This window comes from Triturus cristatus, chromosome 12 (genome assembly GCF_964204655.1).
Source record: "Triturus cristatus chromosome 12, aTriCri1.1, whole genome shotgun sequence".
NCBI lineage: Eukaryota > Metazoa > Chordata > Amphibia > Caudata > Salamandridae > Triturus > Triturus cristatus.
This window is the reverse complement of record NC_140595.1, coordinates 547,864,812-547,891,032: the sequence shown is the minus strand read 5'-3', so window position 1 is coordinate 547,891,032 and position 26,221 is coordinate 547,864,812. Positions and strand designations below refer to the sequence as shown.

Genomic DNA, 26,221 nt, shown 5'->3' with positions numbered 1-26,221 from the left:
CAGGAGGCACTGATGGAGGCATTGCGGACGGTTATACAGCATGCACAGTAGGGGTGGGCGGAATTTGCGAAATTCACTTTCGCAAATTATCGCGAAAATGTTAAAAATCTCCGCAAACACGCAGAAATATCGCGTAGATGCGGAAGTTTTTTTCCCGCCCGTTCGCGGTATTTTCTGCGTGGTCGCAGCTCGCCAACGTACCCATGCGGTTGCTCGCGGGCGCGGCCATCTTGTTTTCACTGGTCTCGCAGTGCATGATCGCGAGAGGAAAGACGTGATCTCGCGACGAATGACGTTAATGCGGGCGCAAACTGTCGCGAGCCAGCGCAAATGGCTACCAACAATCCAACATCTCGTGGAGAACGCGACCGGATCGGGAAAACTTGTCGGCGAACGCGGGGGGTTCAGGTAAGGCGATCGCGCGCACGTGAGAATGTATTATTTTACAGCGCGAGCAAGCAAAACATTTCCGGTAAAATGCGGATTGTGGAAATTTTGACATTTTTGCGCTCTCCGCAGAACGTGAAAATGTCAAATTATCGCAATTTCCGCAAGCGGAACGGAATTGTAGCCCAGGCCTAATGCACAGTTCATTCATTGTGTATGAATATGTTTTCATCTGTTAGTCCTTTAAAACCAGACCTATTGGCATTGTTAATGCTGGTTTCACATAATTCAGATTTCCATGCCGCCCTCATAATCTTGTGTAATATTGGTAATTACATGCTACATTTGTTACAGAAAATTCCAGAAATTACGTTACAACGCCATGTCACATAATGACTTCCTGTTCACAGCAAAAAGTTGCACGATTGCACAGAAACAACACGAACAACCTAAACGTTAGTTGCTGCCCCTTGTGGTGTTTGTGTTTTCTGCTAGTTTTTTTGCGTGAAATGTGTCTGTTCAAAAACATGTGCGAGGACGCGTTTTGCTGTAAAACAGAACGCCAAATGGTGGCTTTGCATTTCATGTAATTACACATAATTTCACACAAATTTTCTGAAACTTCGTAAATTACGGAAAAGCAAATTACACGAATTTCACACACCCCTAGAGAAGAAGGGATTTTGAGAGAAGAAAAATATTTTTCATGTGGGGATACAAAAAATAAAAAAAATATGCAAATGTGCTTTACTGTTTGAAATGGATATTTGCATATACTGTTTAATGGGAGTAGTTCTATGCATCAATGTTTGCCATATATTTCTAAAGTTGTTACAGGAAATTTCAGTGAATTCCATAAAAGTTGGATACATATGTCAAAATGTTTCAGAAATCTACTGAAGTCGATTTCATGTGAGCTGCAGGCAGATATCTACAACTGTTGCCTTGGGAATGGCATACAAGGCAACGAGGGCCTCATTAAGAGTTGGCCGAACTTTGCTGCAAAGATACAGAAGGGCTGGAATTTAAATTACCAGTTGGTTTCTCCACAGCGATGTCCAACCATTAACAGTTTCCCTCCAAAATGGCAAATAACTGCTCAGAACTGGATTTTCCAGGTGCTTTACCTGGAAGTTTTAAACCAATTCTTGAAAAAAAACCTCAGCCATTTTCCATCTGCTCTCTTGATCCAGGTGAAATTCGAGGTGGACTGTTCCCATAAGGAACAGGGTCAAGACTGATTTGCATATAGCTGGGTGTGAACTGGGGTGGCGAAGTGAGCTAAAGAACGATGATGGATTCAACCCAGATCTGTGACTGGGGGTGAGTGTCTGAAAAGTGTGAGGGCTCCGTCCATCATCTCCTTCTGTTTTCTTTGTTTGCCCTGAGTTGGCAGGGTATGCCCAGATGTGGGTCCCTTGTTCACTTTGCCACTGGATTCAAGCTAGCCTGGCTGGTGAGGGCTGTTAACCCGAGACGGTCCCAGGATGCTTGTTTCCGGTCCAGGGAAGAATTTGGCTTGGCAGTTCGGACTGGACTGTTTCCATGAGGCACAGGGTCAAGACTGATTTGCATATTGCTGTGTCTGAACTGGGTTGGCAAAGTGAGCTAAAGAACGGTGAAGTATTCAACCCAGATCTGTGACTGGTGTGCTCCGTCCATCATCTCCTTGTGTTTGCTTTATGATGTCACTTACAACAACTTGCACTTTCACTTGCTGATGTCTTCACATCTCCAGTCACATGTAGTACATGCTGCTGTTTTGCTGCTTCACCCAACAATAATCTTTTTTTCTGAGGCCTGCTGTTAGTTGCCCCTTTGACTCAGGAGGGTTGCTGCTACAGGGGTTCAGAGCAGAGTACAAGATGGGAGGTCAGGTGGGAATGATGGAGGTGAAACCGTGCCTTTGCACAGACCTCTTTTCTTCCTGTCCATCGGTGGTGGAGGCCATTTAATGCTGGTGTGTATCATATTAGTGTGCTATGACTTTCGTTGTTCATTGCTCCAGTGCCATAGTGGTGAAAAACATCTTCTACATCCTATTGCTGGTTTCAGCATTGTGATAGGGACTCCATATCAAGACTAAAATGTACTTCTGTGATTGGTGATTATTACACAGGGACAGTATATAAAATTCCAAAATTCCATGAACCTGTCTGACAGCAACTGTATGTCCTACTTTTGACTTCATGAAAATTAACAGTAAGTACTCCCAATGCTTCCCCCGAATGAAAAGCCACTGGACTAGTTCTCTGGGGTTCTTGGCTGTGCTCTTAGTTTGGGTGCAGTACAATGGACACGTATTTGTTTCTTCCGTGAAACAAGACAACAGCAGCAGACATCTACATTTCTGATATTATTCCTATTGAGTATTACTGTTGGCCAACCACAACTGTCCCCAATGCTGTCCTATCACTGCTATATGGGTTATTGAATGTCTACAGACAGGGCCATCTCAAGGATTGTAGTCACGTAGGTAATGGGACATTTTACTAATACCTCCTCAAGTCCTCAGATTCTATAGTCACTGGGGGCCAATGTAGCACCCACCAGCTGGTGGCACCCTTTTCCTCCTGGCCTTGTCTAATGAACTGTTATGAAGACATTTTCTAGCTGATCGCAGTTGCACTATGAGACTGACTGATGGTATGTAATAGGGTCCATATGTTTCTGCTTGTATTTTTTGGTTGAAGCCTACCAGCCAGCACGTCTGTCTGGGTGCAAATACATATAGGGGGCATGTTGACAGCTTAACTAGGCATGCTTTCCACCAATTGCTTACCATTGGCTTTGAGTTTTGTATCTCATACTTGCCTAATTTCTATTTGCTAGCTTTATTTGTTTTAGCTTTTCCTGCTTGTGTTCATCTCTCCCATGGAGCATAGCCGGTTTAAACCCAATTGGGAAACACCGGGGTTCATTGCCACTTTTCCCCCTTTACACCCAACCTCTATTTCTACTTCCTCTCCCACCCACAGAACATACATTGCTGTTGCTATTGCTTTCCCCGACTTTCTTTTTTTTAAGAACTTTGTTGCAATTGACTTTGTCAATAGGTCTCTAGTACAAGACATATTGGCTTTGCCAATGCATGTTGTTTATTAAGCCATAACATCCCCCTTGGCACATACAGCCTGCTATCCAAAGTACCACGTTCTTTTATTATACCCAATTGAAACTTTTTGTAACTTGTCAAATGAATTTAGCAATAGAGATGCCAGTGGATTTGGAAAGGCTGCTTTCAAAATCAGAAAAATACGTATTGTTTCCTTAATACAACTGGAAAAAAAGACTCCTTCTGATAACCTGTCCAAGCATAACTACAGAGTGAGTTCTTGAGAATGATTTACAGTATTACTGGAGGCCCTATGTGAGGGGGTGGTGGGGCAAACGTGTGGTGAAGTGTGTGTGATAAAAATAGCTATGAGTGTCCTTGGAAACCATTAGCTGTTGGTTTGGACGTCCAGGCAGAGGCCCCGCATCACTCCTTATTTAGGTTCACTAGAAGGATTTACTTCCTTGTCCCCCTTCCCGGATTACGTTTGAGTACACCTTAGGATACCCTCCTGACCGTCTCTAGTTTACAGAGTAGATAAGGTTTCTTCCCCCGGTCCTGATGAAACGCCACTCATCCAGTAGGAGGATATAGGCGTGAAACATGTCGACCTTCTAACCACTATCAACACCCATCACACACATTGAGCTGCAGCAGGTTCAATTCTCCTAGCCAGCCGCAACTCTTACAGTCTGTTTTTAGCCTTAGCATCAGTGCCCAGCTATTAAAGGTTTCCAAGAACACTCATAGCTATTTTTACCACACACACTTCACCCAATCTACTCACCACACGTTTGCCCACCACCCCCTCACATAGGGCCTCCGGCTTACAATCCAGCAGACCTCCGGTAAAGACCCTCCTTGCGGGGCCATTGGGCATTGCAGCACCGGCCCAATGAGGAGCTGCCCTATGATGAAGCATGATAACTCTCGGGGTGTGTGAGGGCCCTTGCTCCCTTTCCTGTCCCTTTGCTTACCTTGTCTCCTGCCTACCCTAGATCCGCCCTATCCTTCCCTCAGGAACTGCGTACCTTTTGTTTGACCCACACAGTTTTATGGAACATATTAGTTAGTCAGTTGTCTCTAATTCATATTTGCTTCCAGAAAGGGTTGTGGGGCACTCTGCAGAGATACGGAGCGCTAAATTTGTTATAACTGTGAACATTCATCATAGGACAGCTACTTATTGTAATTGTTAAGCAGTTACTGGTTTCAATTTGTAGGTCTGGCTTGGCAGCACAGCTGTCATTAGAAATTCTGTGAGTAAAAAAAAAGGATCTTTCACGAGTACTACAGAAAGTGATTGTGACTCCACCCATATGTTGGCTCGTCTGAGTACAGCTTTTGATTTGTCACAAGCTGTGTGCTTCCACAGAGAGAGTGTTCACCCTCCAAACAGCCTTGACCATTTGTTTATCCAGCTGCTTGAGCCAAGCTCTTCATCAAGCAAAACTATTGTGCTTGACTTTTCGTTCACACAAATGCCACTGTAATAGATGAGACCGTATTTTAAGGTTACACAATTGCCACTGTGATGCTAATAAACAACTTCTCCTAAATTATTAGATAACTATGATGTTTGTTCTTCTCTGGTTCTTCTCTGGTTGCAATGAGTGAAATCAAGCTTATGCTCTGCACAGCAGGGTCTTTCTGGTTATGGTGGCAAGCCAATGACCAAGGCTATAAGCTAGATCTGTTGATTCTAAAAAGTTACTATAAACATGGTGGGTGTGTCTTATATATTGTCAAAAGGATACATAAAAAGTAAAATAGGTATTTAAGTGTGGGCTTCTACTAATCTTAAAGTCTGCAAAGAGATATTTTCTTACATGGAATCTCACAGTTTACCATAAAGGCAAGAGTTTTAGCGGCGGTTGACCAAAAGCAATTAAGTTTTGTCCTGTTTTAATCCTTGATGGGCCTTCCTAGGAGACGTAGTACTTTGCTTTGCTAGCTGTAATGTTGTTTACATTTCTAATTTTGTGACATCATGCCTGATGATTTACATGTTGGAAAGCGTATGCTCAATGCAATAGGCCTTAGCTGGATATTGTGACAAGTCAATGATAAAGTATTTACAGGCCTGATTTGTTTACTGGTAAAAGTTATGTCCGAAGCCTTAACTTTGTTCTCTTTATTATAAAACACCATGACAAAGGCAGTAAGATTAACTTATGTATGGCGAAAAGCATTTGTGAAGACATGGGCTTTTATTGGTGGATTGTTATCACGCTGTGTTATAAGCTCGACAGTTATTTTTTACAGGAAATCTTGCATATTACCCTAGTAGGCAAGGGTGCTGGTGTTCATCATTCCATTTGAAAATCCCTGGAATTAATAGATTTTCATTGTGATCATTCATTTTTGGCCCTTTAGAGCGGGGTTGTATGTTGTTTTGTCAACTGTAATTTTTGACATATTTGTAATTTTTGTTACTGCATGTATAGATGGTTGAAAACATAGGCACACTTCAGTTCACTTGTATTGGTCATAGTGTCAATCTAATGTAAAAGCTATAGGCCATTTTGGTTCATTAGGAAAAGATCCATCAGATTTCAAACTTTTGATCTGTTTATTATGAAAAGTTATAAGAAAATCCAAAGGCCTGGCATTTGTTGTGAAAGCCGTGTGTTAAAGGCAAGAGGCTGTTAACAGTAGGTTGTAATTACACTTTGGTCAAAGCCTGTAGGCAGATCTTTTGTTAAATGGATTCTCACAGTTTACCATAGTTGGTGACTTTCTCCAACAAACCGTGAGAATAGAAGATTTAGAATATGATAATCCTTATTAGTCCCTCTTAGGACAGATTTTACATGCTTTTAACACCTATAATTGTGTACACATTTATAATGTTATTACTGTGTACCTGATAGTTGCCTTGTGGGAAGGCTTATGCTCAATACAGTAGGTCTGAATTGGTTATTATGACAATTCAGTGACAAAAATTAGAATCCTGAAAAAATTATCGTGAAACATTTTGCCAGATGCCATAGTTCTTATCTGTTTTTTAAAGGTCACAACAAAGGCAATAGGTTTCATACATTTATTATGAAGCACATATTTTAAAGCCAATAGCAAGTAAGCGTGGATTGTTATTGTTCTATGTTAAGCCTGAGGAGATGTATTTTGTTACATGAAACCTCACAGATTCCTTTTGTTGTCATGGATTTTGGTGTTGATTACCCACATTACAAACCCTCACGGTAGAAGATTTGCACTGTAATAATTTTTGCTAGAATGCCTTTGGTAGGTATGGCAGGCTTACTTCTCTGCCAGGATCATGTAATTAGGAAACAATAAAAATATATAATCTATATCCTTTGAAGTACTTTGCTTTAATCCACGAAAACATTCAGCACTGGGGAATGGTTCAGCGGCTTCAGACCTTTTTTTTTGGGGGGGGGGGGGTTGCAGAGTTTTATATAGCGCGAACTTGACCCGAATCTAATCAGGTATCAGAGCGCTTTACATGAGGACACACATTCATTTTTTGTTAGGCACAGGGAGATTAAGTGATTTGCCCAGAATCACAGGATGTTTAGCGTCATTACCGAGACTCAAACCCAGTTTCCCAGGTCCGAGGTCGAGCCCCCTAGCCGGTAGGCCAACTCCTCTCCCTCCCTCAGAACTTGGCAGTGATAGCATTTTTCTGATCACAGTGCACATCCTTCTGAAAATGAGAGCGCTTCAGTGCCAGGACTAGTGGGCTAGTTCTTCAGTTTTTAATTTTTTCTTCTCATTTTGTGACGTGGTCAGAATAGGCCTAGTATGAAACACTGAATATACCAAGTTTATGAAAACTTGACCACTGCGCACCGTAGCTATGAAGCTGTTGCTACTAACTGCAATTCATTTTACACCAAAATTCCATTGAACTGATAGATCATCATAAAACACAAATCATAAAGTTATTTCACTTTTACTCAACCATTGAATCTATGCAAAATCATACAAAATACAAAAACATTTATATGTATTCATTCATATAACAAAGAAATCTTGTAGTTGCTCTTGAAGAAAACTCTCTTCTCAGCTTTGATTATGCCCAATGCATTTCGGGCCGGAATGGCCCTTCTTCAGGGGCTTGATTCTCTAAAAAAATATATATATGGTGTTTACACTCTAATATGCACGGAAGCAGAAATTACTGACAGATGCATATAGCAGTGATACAAAGTATTGACCCAAAGATAAATACAAATGTTTTATCGGTGTGGTGCTGACCCCACGAAATTATTAGACATTGTTGCTACATACTAAATCATACACAAAAACGCAAGAAGAGGTGTTCTTTGAGTAACTGCCACCAAAACCAAAACCTAGACCCAAGTGAGGATTAGACACCAAAAACTAAAACATACAGACCGCTCACGAAGACAATTTCGTTTGTCGAGCTACCACACAAGAGTTCCTGAGAGAAGAATCAAATGAATCCTTAAACGCTGGGCTGAAATTAAATCATGGCACCATACACACCCACAACCATACTAGTGCTCAAAACTGACCTTCCAAGCTAATGTCGTCCAATTGGAGATTATTCGCTTCACTCAAAACGAATACCTGAAAAAATAGTACCATAAATTTGTATACCCCGTATAAAAATCACAATGATATGCTTCTCAGAATTCAAACGCCATCTCAGTGCAAATGTGCTTACCGATTCCACAAATTTCCACCGCCCGAGTCAGTCAGCATCTCCAACAATCTCAATGACTTTACAAACGATCTCATCGGTACCTCCCGCAGCAGACGCCATTATATCGCCAGTTTCGTAACGTCTCAAAATGCGTACTTGAGCATAGAAATTGACATACGACTACAACAATGTCGTTCGCCTAAGAAACGCTATTGAAAACTACCAAAATCCGCGGAAAATAGAAAAAATGATATTGAATCCAAACCTCTATATATCAAAATATAAAGTAAACGAAAACCAAATCTGCGAAGACAATTCAAGGTTAGTAGAAAAAAACTAAGAAAAGCCACGTCTCCCAAACAAAAGTGACAAAGTAAACAAAGGGTGAGTGAGTGAAAACATAAATAAAGGACAACATAAAAAATGCATATACACAAGTTTTTTTTGTATGTAACAACATGAATCCATATAAAACATGAATAATTAAGCATAATGACAAATACATGTTTGTATACAAAACGCTTTCCAGCTCCTACAGAAACAATCCATACAGATGCGCTCACAAAAAGCAGCCTAGATCTACTACATTTAGTTTTAAGTTTACGCAAATCATTTTTCACAAGATTCTCAAACGCATCAAGTACTTTATGTGACGTGGGAGCTTGAAATGTAGATTTATGTTTAAACTCAATGAATTCTGGTTCCGGTCTTTCACTTTCCATGATGTTGGCATTCGAGGAGAAGTAACGTAAACGCAAAATCCTCATAAATTTGAGTAAAGCTATCTCATTTTCCAAGGCATTTGTCTGGTATGTGAGGACATACTGTGGTAAATATTTAATTACCTGTACTATTTTTTATGCGGTAAAGTCTAGTAAGAATAACTCAGTAAAAAATAAGAGGCAGAATCCGTGGTATTAGAGGTTCTGAAAGGCTTTATTCCTCTACAAAGGAATTATGGTTCGAACCATGGCATCAAATTCCATCACCACGAAGGTTCAGGAAGGGAAGCAATACATTATTGACAAGTAAAGATATTTATATGAAAAGCATTACATTAAGACAGATGCAGGAGGCGTAACAGCTGATAATACAGATAAGAATACACATACGTAATGAAAAGAGGCGTAATAGTAGGTGTAGACTAGAAACGTCATTAAACATGATGTCACAAGTGGGTGGATCCATAAGAGAATCCTGCAATGTCAGCAGAAATACTTGGCAGAGATGCGCGCGCAGCCGCATGACGTGTGATTGACGTGCAACTAGAGGGTGAAGGGGACTTGACATTTAGCTCTACATGTGGAGACAGAAGTCTGGGGGGTCAGGTCAACCTAATCCCGAATCATATCTAATATCTTATGTTTAAAGAACTGTATTATCCAAAAGGAAAGGTCTCTCGGACGGAATCTATTCTATACTGACTGTTAGTGCGTGTACAAGCGTCTAAGTGTCTACATGAGATGCGAGGGGGCAGGAATCTTCCATGGTAACAGGGGCTATGAATTACTTGCATGAAGACAGTGAGGCCGGGCCCTTTGCTCGGTAGCTGGAAGGATGTTTACCTAAACTACTAGACAGGAATGCATTGGATGAGGAGCGGAGCAGATAACTTGAAGGTGAAATACAGTTTTTGGCAGGCAACAGGCCGGATCAGGCACCGTTAGCCGCGCAGGGAGTAGGACAAAGTTCATGGATACAGATGCGAGCTCAGACTGGAGCTTTCAGAGACAGAAGGCAGGAAAAGGCTTGATGGCAGAATTCAGGGCCTACTCGCCTGAACTGTAAAACGTGGAAAGTGAACCACATAAAGTCGGTGGCCTTTCATACTTAGGAACGGAATATCCGACCCATTCATGGCGGATCTGAAAGAGGACATGTTGACGGTGGACGCACATGTATTTGCGTCTTCATAACTGGAACTGGAGGGAACATACATGTACTTGCAGCATGTACATGGAGCCGTTGGGGTCTAAGATAGGGGACATAACTGATCATAAAATTCATATTTCCTCATTCCCTCCTTGTCCCCTACGGACCCTTCATGAGATATCGATCTTCATCAATCCATTAATCTGTTCATATAGCATCATTTGTTCTTCTTTCTTCTTCCGGGATCTTGAGCGAAAACTTGGAGGCGGGATACACGATGTGGCACACAGACCACAAATCGCTGGCCCACATTGTAGACATAAGCAGCAACTGAATAGTATGAGAAAGCCAATACCTAGGAAGGATAGGATCCTCCATCCCCAGGCTGACAACACGCTCCAGAACCAACCGGACCAAGTCCAGGTGCCTGGATTCTGGTGTATCTGGCTTACAATCTTGTGAAGGCGAGTTATGGCTTTATATACTGACGGCGAGTTTTCTGGTATGAAAACACAGCAACTTGATCCGATGACCCTACAAGCTCCGCCCCTATCGGCCAGGATGACGTCAAGGACGAGACGATTTTGAAGAACAACAATCCGCATCGCAGACTGCTCCTCTGTTAAGTTGCCTAAGGCGGAAGTAGTTTCATTCACTACTGCTTCAAGGGTTCTAGTTAATCTACGTATCAGCTTACTATTAGTGACTGTACCTATATAGGGAAAGAAACCTTTATTGAAATCTGTGTATTGCTCCCATGCCGTTTCAGTGTAATCGACAATCGGGAGATCTCTCTGTTGTCTATTGTGTACTAAATGGGTATTTCTGTGATAATCAGGAGGGGCTAGGAAAACAGGGGGCAGAAGGAATGCAATGTAACAGGTACCATCCCAATCTAGAGGTAAACGTATATATGCGGTCTGGCCACATATGAAGTAGGAATGACGAGAAGCTCTAAATGTAGACTTGCCTTGATCACTGAATTCTATTACAGTGGTACATTTACTATGGCCCATGTGTATTGAACCATTCTTTCTTACACATAATTCACCTTTAACTGGAAATACTGACATAGCGGGCAAAATTGGTGTAGCTTCGGATTCAACATTCAAAATCATGAGGTTAAGTGTAAAGTTACCTAATCCATATACTTCATTTTCTAGATCAGTTCCTGTTCTTTTGGGAAGTCCCTCCTTGTTAGGGTAGCAGACTTTAAGCAAAACTAAGTTCAGGTTTCCCCATACCCAGTTGTCTTGATAAACTACAGAATTTGAATCTAGGGAATTGATCAAACTAACCCATGCTCCACAGGAGCCATTGTGTGTGAACGGAGACGGAAAGAGAGGCAGAACTCCCTTGTAGTTCTGATAGGGAGGGAGTCGGCCACATATCCAACAATTTGTAGCATTGCTGGTCTGATGGGAATGATGTAACATACTAATGAAAGTGTTGTTGCGCAGCGCAAATCTATAGGACAACTCATGCGGAGGTAATTCGCTAAAAGAATGTTCAGCAGTAGCATTGAAAACACGTTTAGAAATAGGGTAATACATATGTAGCAATATACTAACAGCAATTATCAGAAGACTTAGGAAAAACATAATTATTAATGTCACTATGCAGTGACTACGAAGTGATTTACAGTACGCATGTTTCTTACAGAGACAAATTCAACCGATTCACCTTGGAGAGGACTTAAACAATCAAATTGTCTGACTTGCTAGACCTTAGTTTCAGTTTATAAATGTCACTCTCTGTCTTTTCAACCAAAGGGAGTTTTGAATCAGTCTGTGAGGGAATGCAGGGCTGAGCATTCACGTCTGACGGTAGTCCATAAAATTTCTTTATATGGCTCGAGTGCAACCACCCTTTACGTCCCTCAACCTTCACGGCTGTCCTTGTGGTCAATAAGACGAGTTTCGGCGACTGCCACCGAGGCTCCAGCTGGCTCCTCCTGTCAAAATTCCTCACAAGAACCAGGTCACCCGGAACCACGTCATGGGGCTTCACCTCAGTGTTATCGGGAAAAGCTGCAGCTACCTGTGAACGACAAGATTGTAGTGCAGACATCAAGGAAGCCAGGTAATCTGTCAGCATATTACAGTCAACATCAGTCATTTTACGAGGTATAGGCGTCCCCCACATATTTGGTGGTCTACCAAAGATCACCTCATACGGGGATAGCCCTGTTCGAGAATGTGCTACCATTCTTATGTAAAAGAGCGCAACTGGTAAGGCTACTATCCAATTGACACCTTTTTATCTACATACTTTGGACAATCTAATTTTCAGAGTTTGATTATGACGTTCCACGAGACCTGCTGCCTCGGGATGTCGAACACAGTGGAATTTCCATTGGTAACCTAACAGAAGTGAAACGTGTTTCATTAGCTCGGATGAGAATGGCTGGCCGTTATCTGAGTATACAACACGTGGTAAACCGTACCGTGGGAAGAATTCTCGAACTAACTGTTTAGCAGTAGTCGGGGCAGTGTAATCAGAAACCGGGTAGGCTTCTGTCCAACGGGAAAGAGCACAGACAACTACGAGAACATATTTGAATCCTCGACATCGTTCCATCTGGATATAATCCATCTGGAGGACTTCAAAAGGGTGATCGGGAGGTTGAAATCCACCTTGCTCTACAGGAATGCTTTTACCGGGATTGAACTGACAACATATCATACAGGTACGTACTTTCTGTTTAGCTGCTGCTCGCAAATGTTTGTTGAACCAGATGTGTTGAATACTATCTAGCATAGCTTTTTCTCCTAGATGCGCTGGACTATGTATTGTGTTAATGATGACTTGAACCATGGAGTCGGGAAGAAACCATATAGATTTTCCCTTTGTCATCCATCCTTGATCCGTTTGGATCCCTCCTAATTCAGTCCATTTCTTTATTTCTTCTGGTGTAGCATGTGTCTGTATGTCAATTACATCAAGGGCGGGATCCTTAACTGTCATGCAATGTGTTGGTGTCGGAACTATTGTCTTTGTCGTGTCAGTTGTATGAGTCTGGTTCTGAGCAGTCTGTTTAGCTGTTCTGTCAGGTAGGTCGTTACCCTGAGAAATGATATCGGTAACTTTCGTATGGGCCTTGCACTTCATAATCGATATTGCAGTAGGTAGATGAATTGCGTCTAATAAAGCTTGAATGAGGGGTTGTTCTGCTTGGGTTTTCGGATCAGGTAGAACCCGCTCAACAGAGCCTTTCTAACCCAAACCAGAACGTTACCCCCTCCCTAGGGCCTTTTTACACCTAAATAACCACATATATATATGTACCACCTAAGGACAGGGAATTCCTATTATATATACATATATATATCAAGACCTCACAGCCTCGCGGTCTCAGACAGACCCAGAACTTCCTGCCCAGACGGCAGCCACAGTCTCGCGGTCTCAGACAGACCCAGAACTTCCTACCCAGACGGCAGCCACAGTCTCGCGGTTTCAGACAAACCCAGAACTTCCTACCCAGACGGCAGCCACAGTCTCGCGGTTTCAGACAAACCCAGAACTTCCTGCCCAGACGGCAGCCCCAGTCTCGCGGTCTCAGACAGACCCAGAACTTCCTACCCAGACGGCAGCCACAGTCTCGCGGTCTAAGACAGACCCAGAACTTCCTGCCCAGACGGCAGCCACAGTCTCGCGGTCTAAGACAGACCCAGAACTTCCTGCCCAGTCGGCAGCCTTAGCCTCGCGGTCTCAAACAGACCCAGAACTTCCTGCCCAGTCGGCCGCCTTAGCCTCGCGGTCTCGAACAGACCCAGTACTTCCTACCCAGACGGCAGCCTTAGCACGAGATCATCCTATTATTACCGTAGTACACGACAGGGGAATCGGGGTTACCATGTATCAGATCACACAAAGACTATTAGTTGAGCACAACCTGTTCTTTAGTTCGAGGGGCTCCTTCCTCCCTCATTCAGTTACCACTTACCTGATCAGGATTAACATCTGTTCATGTCAAGTTGAATCTGACTAGAAGAATAGGCTATCCTCCTATACAAGGATACACAACACATGCTGACTCACAACAAGCTAAATACTTTATTTAAGTGCTACATGCACACTCACAGAATACATCATATATACAACCTGCAAGGAAAGTAAAAGGTTAAGTTATACACTTCAATAAAAAGGGGTCGACATCACCTTAGTCGTATGTAGCCTGTGCTCAATGGTCATCTAGGTTCCCTTCTCGTCTGTGCCTCGGCTTCGCCTGGAAGTCACACCTCCGCAGTCTCGGATCTACTCCCTTCTCCCTCTCCGAGTCACTGGAACCTCTTCCTCATCGGCTACTCTCTCCTCTTTAGGTTCAAGTTCGTCATCTGTCTTCCCTGAAATAAGTAGTAGCTTTTCTGCTAACGGCCAGGTGCCGCCTATGGACTAGAAGCAAGTGCACATATCTAACTCAGACTTTCACTAATATAGAGGTGCATTCTCTCATGGAAAATTCCAGCCCGAAACCTGCCGCCCACCAAATTCCTGTACCTCCCCGTGCCAAGGACACGTTCCCAGCCGGCCGGCCTGATGTAGTGTCTTCGGCAGGGGAAAAATACACTCCTTCGATAAGGGCCGGCCTGAACCGGTTCTCTCCGAGCGAATAACACCTCATAACTAAAATATCACCCTTCACCTAGAAATGTCCCAAGCTGCCGGTGCAGAAAGAAAGATGGAGTCTCTTCTGTCTGAGGCCTACCAGGCCTGAATTCAGCACGACTCCATGAAATACCCTCACTATAGGGCAGGTTATCCTTAATACTAACGAATCTATCCCCTAGGCTATGTATGTAAGCCCTGATCTATGGGGAGGAGCACAGGATCGTGTCAAAGTGTCTAATGAATAGGCTCTATTCACTACTCTAATCCTTAGACTTGGATGGAAAGAGACTGAAGTCATATTAATCGCTCTATAACACAAGAAGGCCGGGAAAATCGAGCAGTACATTTCACCCTTGACTTCAGTCTATTATACATCCGTTAAACAGAACTAACATCGGTGGAAGAATAATATGAAACAAAGCTAACTGATCTGTGTCTAGTACCGAGTGTACAGAATTGAAGCAGTAAAGGGATACACTGAATAAAGCAACAGATAGAAATCAAAACAGCGATAGCAATCAAAATGCCACCTAATGTGTGGCGTAACAAATGCACGTCCGGTAACCAATTAAAGAGCCAGTCAAACCAGCCCTGATCAATGTGTTTTCTAACTTCATCTGTTAAGTCATGCAACTTATCTAGGTGTGCACGAATGGATTGTGTATGATCAGATAAGTTAAAACAGCAGAGGCCTTCAAAGTCCGAGCAACCATGTCCATGTTTAAGCAAAAGATAATCAATGGCTGCTCTATTTTGCAAAATGGCCCTACGTTCACCCTGGGCGTCGAATAGCAAGTCAGACAAGACTGTAGAAGTATGATTAATAGATTTCACCATCCAGCAAGCCATTTTCCCAATGGATTTGGCATTATAAACCGCCAAAGCAGGAACACCAATAATTGAAACAGCTAGGCTAAGATATTCAGACTTGGAATATAAATGCAAAGACGAGTCACAATCCTCCTGTAACATCATAGTATCTCGAAGCACACGAGAGTTGGCATTTGGATGTGATGAGAACATTAGCAAACTCAGTCTGGTAATGGCACACGGGCCTCCGGAAATGTTTGCAGGGACATATGGCCAGGAAGTATTACCACATGAGAAAAGCCATCCGGCAGGTAGCAACATCGCACGATAGTGACTGGGAGTAACTACCAAACTATTGCAAGTCATATTGTTCTGGACTGAGACACATGTGGTCGGTGTCCTCTGGAAACACAAAGTCCGTTCGTGAGTTGTGAATGAAGTGGCGCCTCTTAACTTGAGGCGTAGGCATTCAGAAATTGCATTAGGATTACATGTAAGAAAGAAGCATAGGTCACCTCGTGTGATATTATACGTAACTATTTGGGACTGGATGGGGAGTTGGCCATTCGGCAGTTCAGTGCACAAAGGACAATATACATGGGTAGCAAAATCACCCAGGATAATATTCGGACGAGCCTTCGAAACGTTAAAGATACTAATTAAAGTCTCCAGTGAAGCGGGGACAGCAACTAGACAAGTCGCAAGAATGTCATGCACGGATCTCATCGGTGTCAAGCAGAAGTGAGGGGCATCAGTCACTCTCTTGGCCAGTAATGTCCAAAAGTTCGATGACGAATCCCACGCATTGAAGGATCGTAACACTCGGGTTCTCAGTTCATCCCGGGTTGACGGGATCCCTTCTCTCTCGCCGAACCAATCCAAAAGGAGTCCAGTTCCGACACATCCTGCAGCAACAATCCAAAGAATGATCTGAAAAAGAACCAAATACAGGCATTAATCATTCTCGTAAATAACATTTATCAGCTGGGACAGCTTCCCAGCTATCTTTCCCTGGCCTCATAACCAAAATGGTATTGTCCTGACCGGTGGCAATAACCTCTGCTTGTACAGGGGGATTCTTAGGCGATTGCACCCAAACCCTGGCCCCAGGGTTATCTGTAGAGCCAAAGCCTTTCTGGCCACGTACAGTTAGCAAAGTTGGGGCAGTGCCTTTCAATATTTCGCCACTGAAAACAGGCATAATGAGTAATTGAGCCACTCGGTCAGTGCGGTGTATCAGTAAGTCAATCTCACTGCTATTTAGCAGAAGTACCTTAATCTCTCCCTGATAGTCACTGTCGATGACACCTCCAAGTACCTGGATGCCTTTTACAGCTAGCCCCGATCTAGGGGCGATCAATCCAAAATTCCCAGGTGGTATATGAATACCAACACCAGTAGCAATGATGACCCGATTCTTACTCTCCAGAACGGTGTCATCCATGGCGTGCAAGTCTAAACCTGCCGACCCTGGGGTCGCTCTGCATGGAGCCAGAGCTCCGGGGGTAATTTCCCAATACATCACAGTTTCACTGATTACATTAGGCATAGTCTCAACATTTGGGGGAAACAAACGCATAAGTGGAGATTCAGCATTTAAAAAAGGACGATTATTCAGAATCAATAGTGCTTGTGGTAAAAAGTCTCGCCAGTTTTTATACTTGTCATCTGTTAACTTTCGTAATTGGTCCTTTAACAGGCCATTCAATCTCTCCACCAGGCCCGAGGCCTGCGGGTAGTAGGGTATATGAAATATCCATTCAATATTATTTTCCACACAGAATTCTTGTACCAATCTTCCACGAAAATGGGATGCATTATCAGATTGAATTTGGAATGGCACACCATAATACATCATAATCAATTCTAATGTTTTTATGGTATTCAATTGGGTGGCTTGCTTACATGGAAGAGCTACCAGCAAGCCACTATATGTATCGACAATTGTGCAAACATATTGACATTTCCTACTCATGGGAAGGGGTCCGATGTAATCAATCTGCCAAATTTGAGCGGGCAGTTTCCCGCGATGTAAATGGCCTCTAACAATTTGGGGTACCTTACGCTGTCTGATATGTTGACAGACGGGACAATGTAAAATAACATTTTTGATTAGATCCAGGGGAATATAAATTCCTCTATCAGCAGCCCACCTGCTAGTGGCCTTCTCTCCAAAATGTCCTGCCTTCTGGTGTGCCCATTTCGCCAATCCCGCAATATCAGGATCTTGTTTGTCCACCACTGCCTCAGCAATTTTAGATTTTTCATCTGCAATGTTATGAAAAAATTTGTCAAGGGAGTCTATTGGGGTGTGAGCATCCACATGGAAGATTGTAACAGTACTCTGTGGGAGCATCTCCCAAATCTCCTGCCATAACTCTTTTCCCCACAATTCTTTGGAATGTAACTTCCAATTATGGGAATGCCAAGTCGGCAACCAAACAGCCAGTCCATTGGCAGTTGACCAGGAATCGGTAAAAATATGACATGTACCAGGTAATTCTTGTTTCAAAACTTGGTAAACAGCGTAAAGCTCGGCAAATTGGCTACTCTTCCCTTCACCAGTTGTGCTCAACAGTTTCTGTGTGACCGGATTATAAGACACCGCCTTCCAGTGCCGTGTCGTCCCAATAAACTTCGCCGACCCATCTGTGAACCAAACATGGTTTCTGTCCTCAGCGGACAAATCATCAAAAGGTCTACCCCACTTGACAGGAGACTCCTGTTCTAAAGGTACGGAACACTCACTCTCAGTCTCAGTCGACGGTGCTTGCGCCACTTGCTCATGTAAAAACGCAATTCCTTTCGGACCCACACGTGCCCTGTCTTGTATGTACCATTTCCATTTAATCACGCTCGCCTCTTGAGCATGTCCAATTCGGTGAGTTTTCGGTGAACTCAGAACCCACTGCATAATAGGAATTTCAGGACGCAAGAATATATCATGCCCCAAAGTCAATTGCTTGGTATCCACCAGAGCCCAATAACAAGCAAGTAGCTGTTTCTCAAAGGGTGTATAACGCTCACCAGCATCAGGTAGCTTTTTGGTCCAAAAACCTAACGGTACCTTACTCCTGCCTTGTTTCTGCCACAAACTCCAATTTGCATAAGGGCCTTGCACAGACACATTCAAATCCACAGCACCATCACGTACAGGCCATAGATCCATAGCATGTTGAATTGCCTCTTTCGCCAGACTAAATGCATCTTGCTGTTGCTTATCCCATTCAAATGCATTCTTTTTACGTGTAATTCGGTACAAAGGGGCCAATATTTGACTCAAATGAGGAATATGCTGGCGCCAGAAACCAAATAAGCCAATGAAGCTCTGGGCTTCCTTCCTATTCCTCGGAACCGAAAAATCAAGAATCTTCTGTTTAACTTGAGGGATCACCTCGCGGTGTCCCTCATGCCAATTAATACCTAAAAATTTTACAGCTTGGGACGGACCTTGTAATTTATCCGGATTGATCTCCCAACCTTTCTCACGCAGACACTCAATGACTCTATCTAATTGTGTCTGCACATCCTCTTGTGTTTCGCCTTGGATCAAAACATCATCAATATAATGACATATCTGAATTTTGGGATGAACTGGTACCTCAGCCAAATGTTCTGCCACCAGCCGGTGACAAATCGTAGGACTATGCACATAGCCCTGAGGAAGACTTCTAAACGTCATCTGACGCCCGTTCCACGTAAAACTGAACTGTTCCTGACACTCAGGGGCAATTGGAATAGAAAAGAAAGCATTAGCAATATCAATGGACGCATACCATGTACCTGGATGTGTTTGGATTCTTTCAATCAGGGTAATAACATCCGGTACTGCAACAGTCAAAGAGGGCGTGTGTTTGTTCAATTCTCGATAATCAACAGTCATACGCCAAGAATTATCACTCTTACGCACCGGCCAAACAGGATTATTCCAAGCAGAAGTAACTGGAGTTATAACACCTGCATCAACCAACTCCTGAATGGTGGTACTAATCTCTTCATGACCACCCGGAATACGATACTGCTTCTGACAAATCACTTTGGTCGCCTGGGGAACTTGTATGGGGGGCATCCTTAGACGACCAACCCGTATAGGTCTGGACGAGATATAATGCGTCGTTCCAAATTGGTAACACCCATCATCAAGATGCAACGTCATTCCCTTCAAAATATCAATTCCAATTATGAATTCTAAGAGTGGCACCACTAATACAGAATATTCCTTTCTAGGGATTCTACCTATTCTCATTTCAAGCAAAGTTTGAACTGCAGGGGTTTCTTTTCCTCCTAATCCGGTAATAGTAAAAGGCTGCCCTGTAAACTTCTTTGATTTTCCATGAATAAGAGTGGCCTCCGCTCCTGTATCAACTAATGCTCGGGCCCTTTGGATATTACGATGTCTCCAATAAATATCAATATCTACATAGGGTCTATTATCTCTATGAGCCCATCTGTGTACCGGAGCTTGACCTATTTCCTAGTCATTCTTACTGCATTCTGTGTACCAGGACAAATCAGGATAAAGACTCTCACGTTTCTTAGGTATCGGTACCTCCTGTTCATATCCATTCCCCGTACGGAACGGATTCAAGTCTTCAGTATTATACCGTGGGTTACGATCAACCAAGCTGTGACGATTCTCTCTCCTCCTCAACTCAGGAGATTGATCCCTATCATCTCTACGCCTGCTGTAAGCATGATCATTTCTCCCCCTTTCCTTTTCCCCCTCTCTCTCCCTGTCCCGCTCTCGACGGGGGGACAGATCACGTACAGGACGCCGATCATCACGACGATCAGAGCGCCCACGGCGATCGTCATCACCGCTACCATCAGAACAACCACGATCACACTCAGTCGTTCGAACACGCCGGGCACCCTCCTTCCGATCCAAGCCCCGTTTGCGAAACAACTCCAACAAACGAGCAGTAGTCTCACCATCAATGTCCTCCCGACGTACACCATCAGCCAAAAGACCAGTAAAGATATCACGTCTAGTAAACTTATATTCACCAGGAGTACGAGTGTCAGACCGGGGCTGACGTTCAGGTTTAAACCACTCACCCAACTCACCGAGTTGGCGCACCGATTCCAACACCGTAGATAGCACATTACCAGTCTGGTTAATCAACAAAGTCATCATGACCTGCTTGTAGGCGACAGGAGAAGAGCGAATGATACGATTCCGCACAGAGGAAGTCAACATCCCATCAAGCAACCTGTCAGCAGTGCCCAGAAAAATAGCCGTTTTCATCACTTCCTCCTTAAGACGTTGCGCAGCATCACGCAAGGTATACCACGGCTTGTCATTGACAGGCCAGTCAGATTCAGTAGGATACTTCAGATTACAACCCTCAGTCGCCAATTGGAGCAAAGAAATCTGACCACCACCATTATAGTTACGAAAATGATCTTGCACAGTAGAATCCAAACTCAAAGAACAAAATTTCAAACAGTCGCCAGTATCCAGCATAATACCAGCAGCGCCTAGTTCATAAAGGCGCACCATCCATGTGAGCAAGGCCTCACCAGTCCGCTGCCGAAAGCGCTGCAAAATATCACTAATTTCTTGTTGAGTAAAATCTTCTAAACAGTCCAAAGAAACACCCTGCGGAGCATTAGGAGATTGCTGCAACTTCCGACGAAAAACCGGATGCGCAGAGACCACGGGACGAGCATCACAAGGAGCCCGAGCAGTACTAGTAGAGGGACAATCAGTGTAAGAAGCATCGATCCCGCCCGAAGAACGAGCGTAATCACGGGGATCACCATCAGAGGTGCGAGAAGCAGACTTACATTCATGACGGGAACGAGAAAACTCGTGCGTAACAGACTCCTCACCCGAGGAACAAGAGGTACACGAGTCCCAGATATTACCATCCCATTCATCAGGATTCCAATCCAGTCCAGCTTTCGCCACGACCAGACGCACCTTACGCGTCGAAACTCGACCACGCCTATGTTTGTACTTATAACGAGCAATCCGCACAGCCGCCCTTTCGGCAACCGTTTGATAAGTGTCTAGTTTGTCAAAAAGCAACTTATTTTGACACCGCAAAAAAGTATTAGAATTCTGAATCTCAACAAAGTGTGCCTCCACATCCTTAAGAGAGATCTGTAATTTCAATAATCTCTCATGCAGAATCCGATACGCAGACAGAAGAATCCAACCTCTGCGCCCCAAAGCGGGAACCTCCTCACCCTTCAATACAGGTGCCGTCTGCAAACAAGCAATCACATCAGCCGGTTCCGCCGACTCTAAAGAAGAGTTCCAATTTTCACTCAGACCAGTAGAGTCAGCCCACTCACGGGCTAAGGCTCCATAAGGTGTTGAATCCCATCCGGGGATATCAACGGACAATTTAAGAGTAGATTTAGATTTCTTAGAAAACATCGCGAGAAAAGAAAGAAAAAGAAACGCGGAGAAAAGAAAGGAAGAGAGAAAGAGAGAGAGAAAAAAAACTATACACGCAAATAAATAAAAAAAGAAAGCAAAGAAAACCACGCACACACCGAAAGCAAACACAAGACAAACAAAACGCACACAGGTTTCGTAAACAGTTCGTGACGCCAAATGTTCTGCTTGGGTTTTCGGATCAGGTAGAACCCGCTCAACAGAGCCTTTCTAACCCAAACCAGAACGTTACCCCCTCCCTAGGGCCTTTTTACACCTAAATAACCACATATATATGTACCACCTAAGGACAGGGAATTCCTATTATATATACATATATATATCAAGACCTCACAGCCTCGCGGTCTCAGACAGACCCAGAACTTCCTGCCCAGACGGCAGCCACAGTCTCGCGGTCTCAGACAGACCCAGAACTTCCTACCCAGACGGCAGCCACAGTCTCGCGGTTTCAGACAAACCCAGAACTTCCTACCCAGACGGCAGCCACAGTCTCGCGGTTTCAGACAAACCCAGAACTTCCTGCCCAGACGGCAGCCCCAGTCTCGCGGTCTCAGACAGACCCAGAACTTCCTACCCAGACGGCAGCCACAGTCTCGCGGTCTAAGACAGACCCAGAACTTCCTGCCCAGACGGCAGCCACAGTCTCGCGGTCTAAGACAGACCCAGAACTTCCTGCCCAGTCGGCAGCCTTAGCCTCGCGGTCTCAAACAGACCCAGAACTTCCTGCCCAGTCGGCAGCCTTAGCCTCGCGGTCTCGAACAGACCCAGTACTTCCTACCCAGACGGCAGCCTTAGCACGAGCTCATCCTATTATTACCGTAGTACACGACAGGGGAATCGGGGTTACCATGTATCAGATCACACAAAGACTATTAGTTGAGCACAACCTGTTCTTTAGTTCGAGGGGCTCCTTCCTCCCTCATTCAGTTACCACTTACCTGATCAGGATTAACATCTGTTCATGTCAAGTTGAATCTGACTAGAAGAATAGGCTATCCTCCTATACAAGGATACACAACACATGCTGACTCACAACAAGCTAAATACTTTATTTAAGTGCTACATGCACACTCACAGAATACATCATATATACAACCTGCAAGGAAAGTAAAAGGTTAAGTTATACACTTCAATAAAAAGGGGTCGACATCACCTTAGTCGTATGTAGCCTGTGCTCAATGGTCATCTAGGTTCCCTTCTCGTCTGTGCCTCGGCTTCGCCTGGAAGTCACACCTCCGCAGTCTCGGATCTACTCCCTTCTCCCTCTCCGAGTCACTGGAACCTCTTCCTCATCGGCTACTCTCTCCTCTTTAGGTTCAAGTTCGTCATCTGTCTTCCCTGAAATAAGTAGTAGCTTTTCTGCTAACGGCCAGGTGCCGCCTATGGACTAGAAGCAAGTGCACATATCTAACTCAGACTTTCACTAATATAGAGGTGCATTCTCTCATGGAAAATTCCAGCCCGAAACCTGCCGCCCACCAAATTCCTGTACCTCCCCGTGCCAAGGACACGTTCCCAGCCGGCCGGCCTGATGTAGTGTCTTCGGCAGGGGAAAAATACACTCCTTCGATAAGGGCCGGCCTGAACCGGTTCTCTCCGAGCGAATAACACCTCATAACTAAAATATCACCCTTCACCTAGAAATGTCCCAAGCTGCCGGGGCAGAAAGAAAGATGGAGTCTCTTCTGTCTGAGGCCTACCAGGCCTGAATTCAGCACGACTCCATGAAATACCCTCACTATAGGGCAGGTTATCCTTAATACTAACGAATCTATCCCCTAGGCTATGTATGTAAGCCCTGATCTATGGGGAGGAGCACAGGATCGTGTCAAAGTGTCTAATGAATAGGCTCTATTCACTACTCTAATCCTTAGACTTGGATGGAAAGAGACTGAAGTCATATTAATCGCTCTATAACACAAGAAGGCCGGGAAAATCGAGCAGTACAGGGGTCCGTGTTGGATGTGGGTACCGTGAGAAGTTAAATAACCTCTCTCTCGCCACAGCACGCCGAAGTCATGGACGACTCCGAATGCATAACGTGAATCTGTGTATATGTTGACTTTCTTATTTGTGGCTTGAATACAGGCTTGTGTCAGAGCGATGAGCTCTGCTGCTTGAGCTGACAAAGTGTTAATACAATTTGTTTCAATGACTTCAGTGTCTGTTGTGACTGCATAAGCGGCCACTAACTCTCCTGTACTTGTTCTCATGCATGAACCATCTACATACAATGTCAGGTCTGGATCTGGTAAGGGAATATCTGTCAAGTCTTGTCTGGGTTTCGTCGTGATAGTAATGACTTCAATACAATCATGTGCTAATGGGTCTGTTCCATTTACTGGCAAAAGTGTGGCAGGATTTAATGTACTACAACGTCTGATTTCTATGTGTGGCTGGAACAAAGTCAATTCATAACCGGTAAGTCTTGCTATAGTCAAGTGTTGTGTTTGCGTTCGGTTCAAGAGAACCTCTACTGCGTGTGGTACTTGTACTGTCAATTGATGTCCTAATACTATGGCATCGCTTTGTCTGATTGCTAAAGCTGTTGCTGCCACTGATTTCAGGCACGCAGGAAGAGCCTGAGCTACGGGATCTAATGTACTAGAAAAATAAGCACATGGTTTGTGTGATTCTGCTTGTTCCTGAGTGAGTACTGACAAGGCAGTACCTTCGCGTTCTGTAACAAAAAGTGTAAAATGTTTACTGTAACATGGTGTTGCTAATACAGGTGCTTGACATAAAGCTTTCTTTAAGCTTTCAAAGGCTTGTGTATGTTCTTGAGTCCAAGGGAGGACAGTCGATGTGGCTGCCTCCTGTGTTGTCAACTGAATGAGTGGTTTTGCTAGAAATGCATATTGAGGGATCCACTGCCTACAGTACGAAGTGAGGCCTATAAAAGCCCGCACCTCCTTTTGTGTCTTGGGTGGTGGCATGTTAGCAATTAACTGGATGCGGTCGGGTGTAAGCTGTCTTCCCTCCTTGGACAGCCAGTGCCCAAGGTAAACAACTTGCTGGACACAGAATTGCAGCTTAGAAGGGGACACCTTGTGCCCCTTGTCGGCTAGAAATTGTAAAACCGTCAGTGATGCTTTTTCACATTCAGGTTCGCTTCGGGCGGTGATCAGCAGATCATCGACATACTGAAGCAAGGCAGTGTTAGCTGGCATGTGGATACTGTCAAGTTCTCGTTTCAGTGCTTGGCTATAGATGCTGGGGCTTTCTGTGAATCCTTGAGGTGCGCGTGTGAATTTAAAACTTCGTCCATTTAAACTGAATCCGAACAAGTATTGACTTTCCGGATCGATTGGGACGCTAAAGAAGGCATTCTTGAGATCAATTACAGTAAAGAACGTGGCTTCTGAATCAATGGCTGTTAATAATGAAGAGATGTCTGGGACCACGGGGTATTGTGGCACAATGCATTTATTCAATTCGCGCAGATCAATAACTAATCGATATACTGGCGGTGCTTTTGGATCCATTCTTTTAAGAATCGGAATTATCGGGGAATTACATACATTGGAGTCGGTTTCCACAACCACTCCTTGGGCAATAAGCTCGTCAATGATTTGCAGCAAAGCCACTACAGCATCTGGGGGTAACTTGTATTGTCGCATTCGTGGTAGTACCACTCCTGTTTTGAGTGTGACTCGATATGGTGTAATGTGCATGCAACCAACATCAGTAGGGCCTTGTGCCCATAAATGTGTAGGTAAATTCAGTAACCGGTGATCCATGTCTCTGGACACGTAGTGACCTTTAAAGTCACGCAAAAATAATCGTACTCCTTCCGGAGAACAACATATAATGGCTCCTAGAGCTTTCAGTGTTTTTATGCCTAGCAAGTTTTCTGGACATGATTTAGTAAGCAATAAATCTGTAGTTCGTGTCAATGGACCAACCGTAAGTGGAAGAGGTAGTGATACTTCATTAATAATAGGCTTTCCTGAGAATCCAAGGGAAATATTCTGCGAGCCTGAGAGGGGTGCCCCTGGAACTTCGCTGCGACGTATAGTTGTTCTGCTTGCCCCTGTATCAAGTAAAAACTTTCTGTCTTTCCCTAATATTTCACTATGTACATATGGTCCCTCTTGATCTACAGGAACCTCGATAAGGGGTAAGCCAACTTCCCTCTCTAGGCTATTTCATGTGTATCGCTGATAATAGGGATAATCTGCTTGTGCATACTGGTACATCTGTTGTGTCGTTGCTTGTGTGGCAGCAATAGGCTGCGGCTGTGATGTTGCTACGGTCTGTTGTTGTGGAACTGGCATAGATTGCACATGCTGAGGTACTTGTTGTTGGATCTGATCCTGTCTAGGTGGACGTGGTCTCTCCTTGGTCTTACCCGTAGAGATATTATGTTTCAGAACTGCACAATCGTGTATATAATGACCTGGCTGTTTGCAATAGTTGCATGTCCCTTTTACAGGACCTG

The 26,221-nt window shown here is 44.0% G+C and overlaps 1 protein-coding gene across 1 annotated transcript in view; it reads left to right on the top strand.

The window, feature by feature from the left end:
* The window catches only part of MMP2 (matrix metallopeptidase 2), a 181,736-nt gene that overhangs the window by 12,396 nt on the left and 143,119 nt on the right, over nt 1-26,221 (top strand). The window lies entirely within an intron of this gene.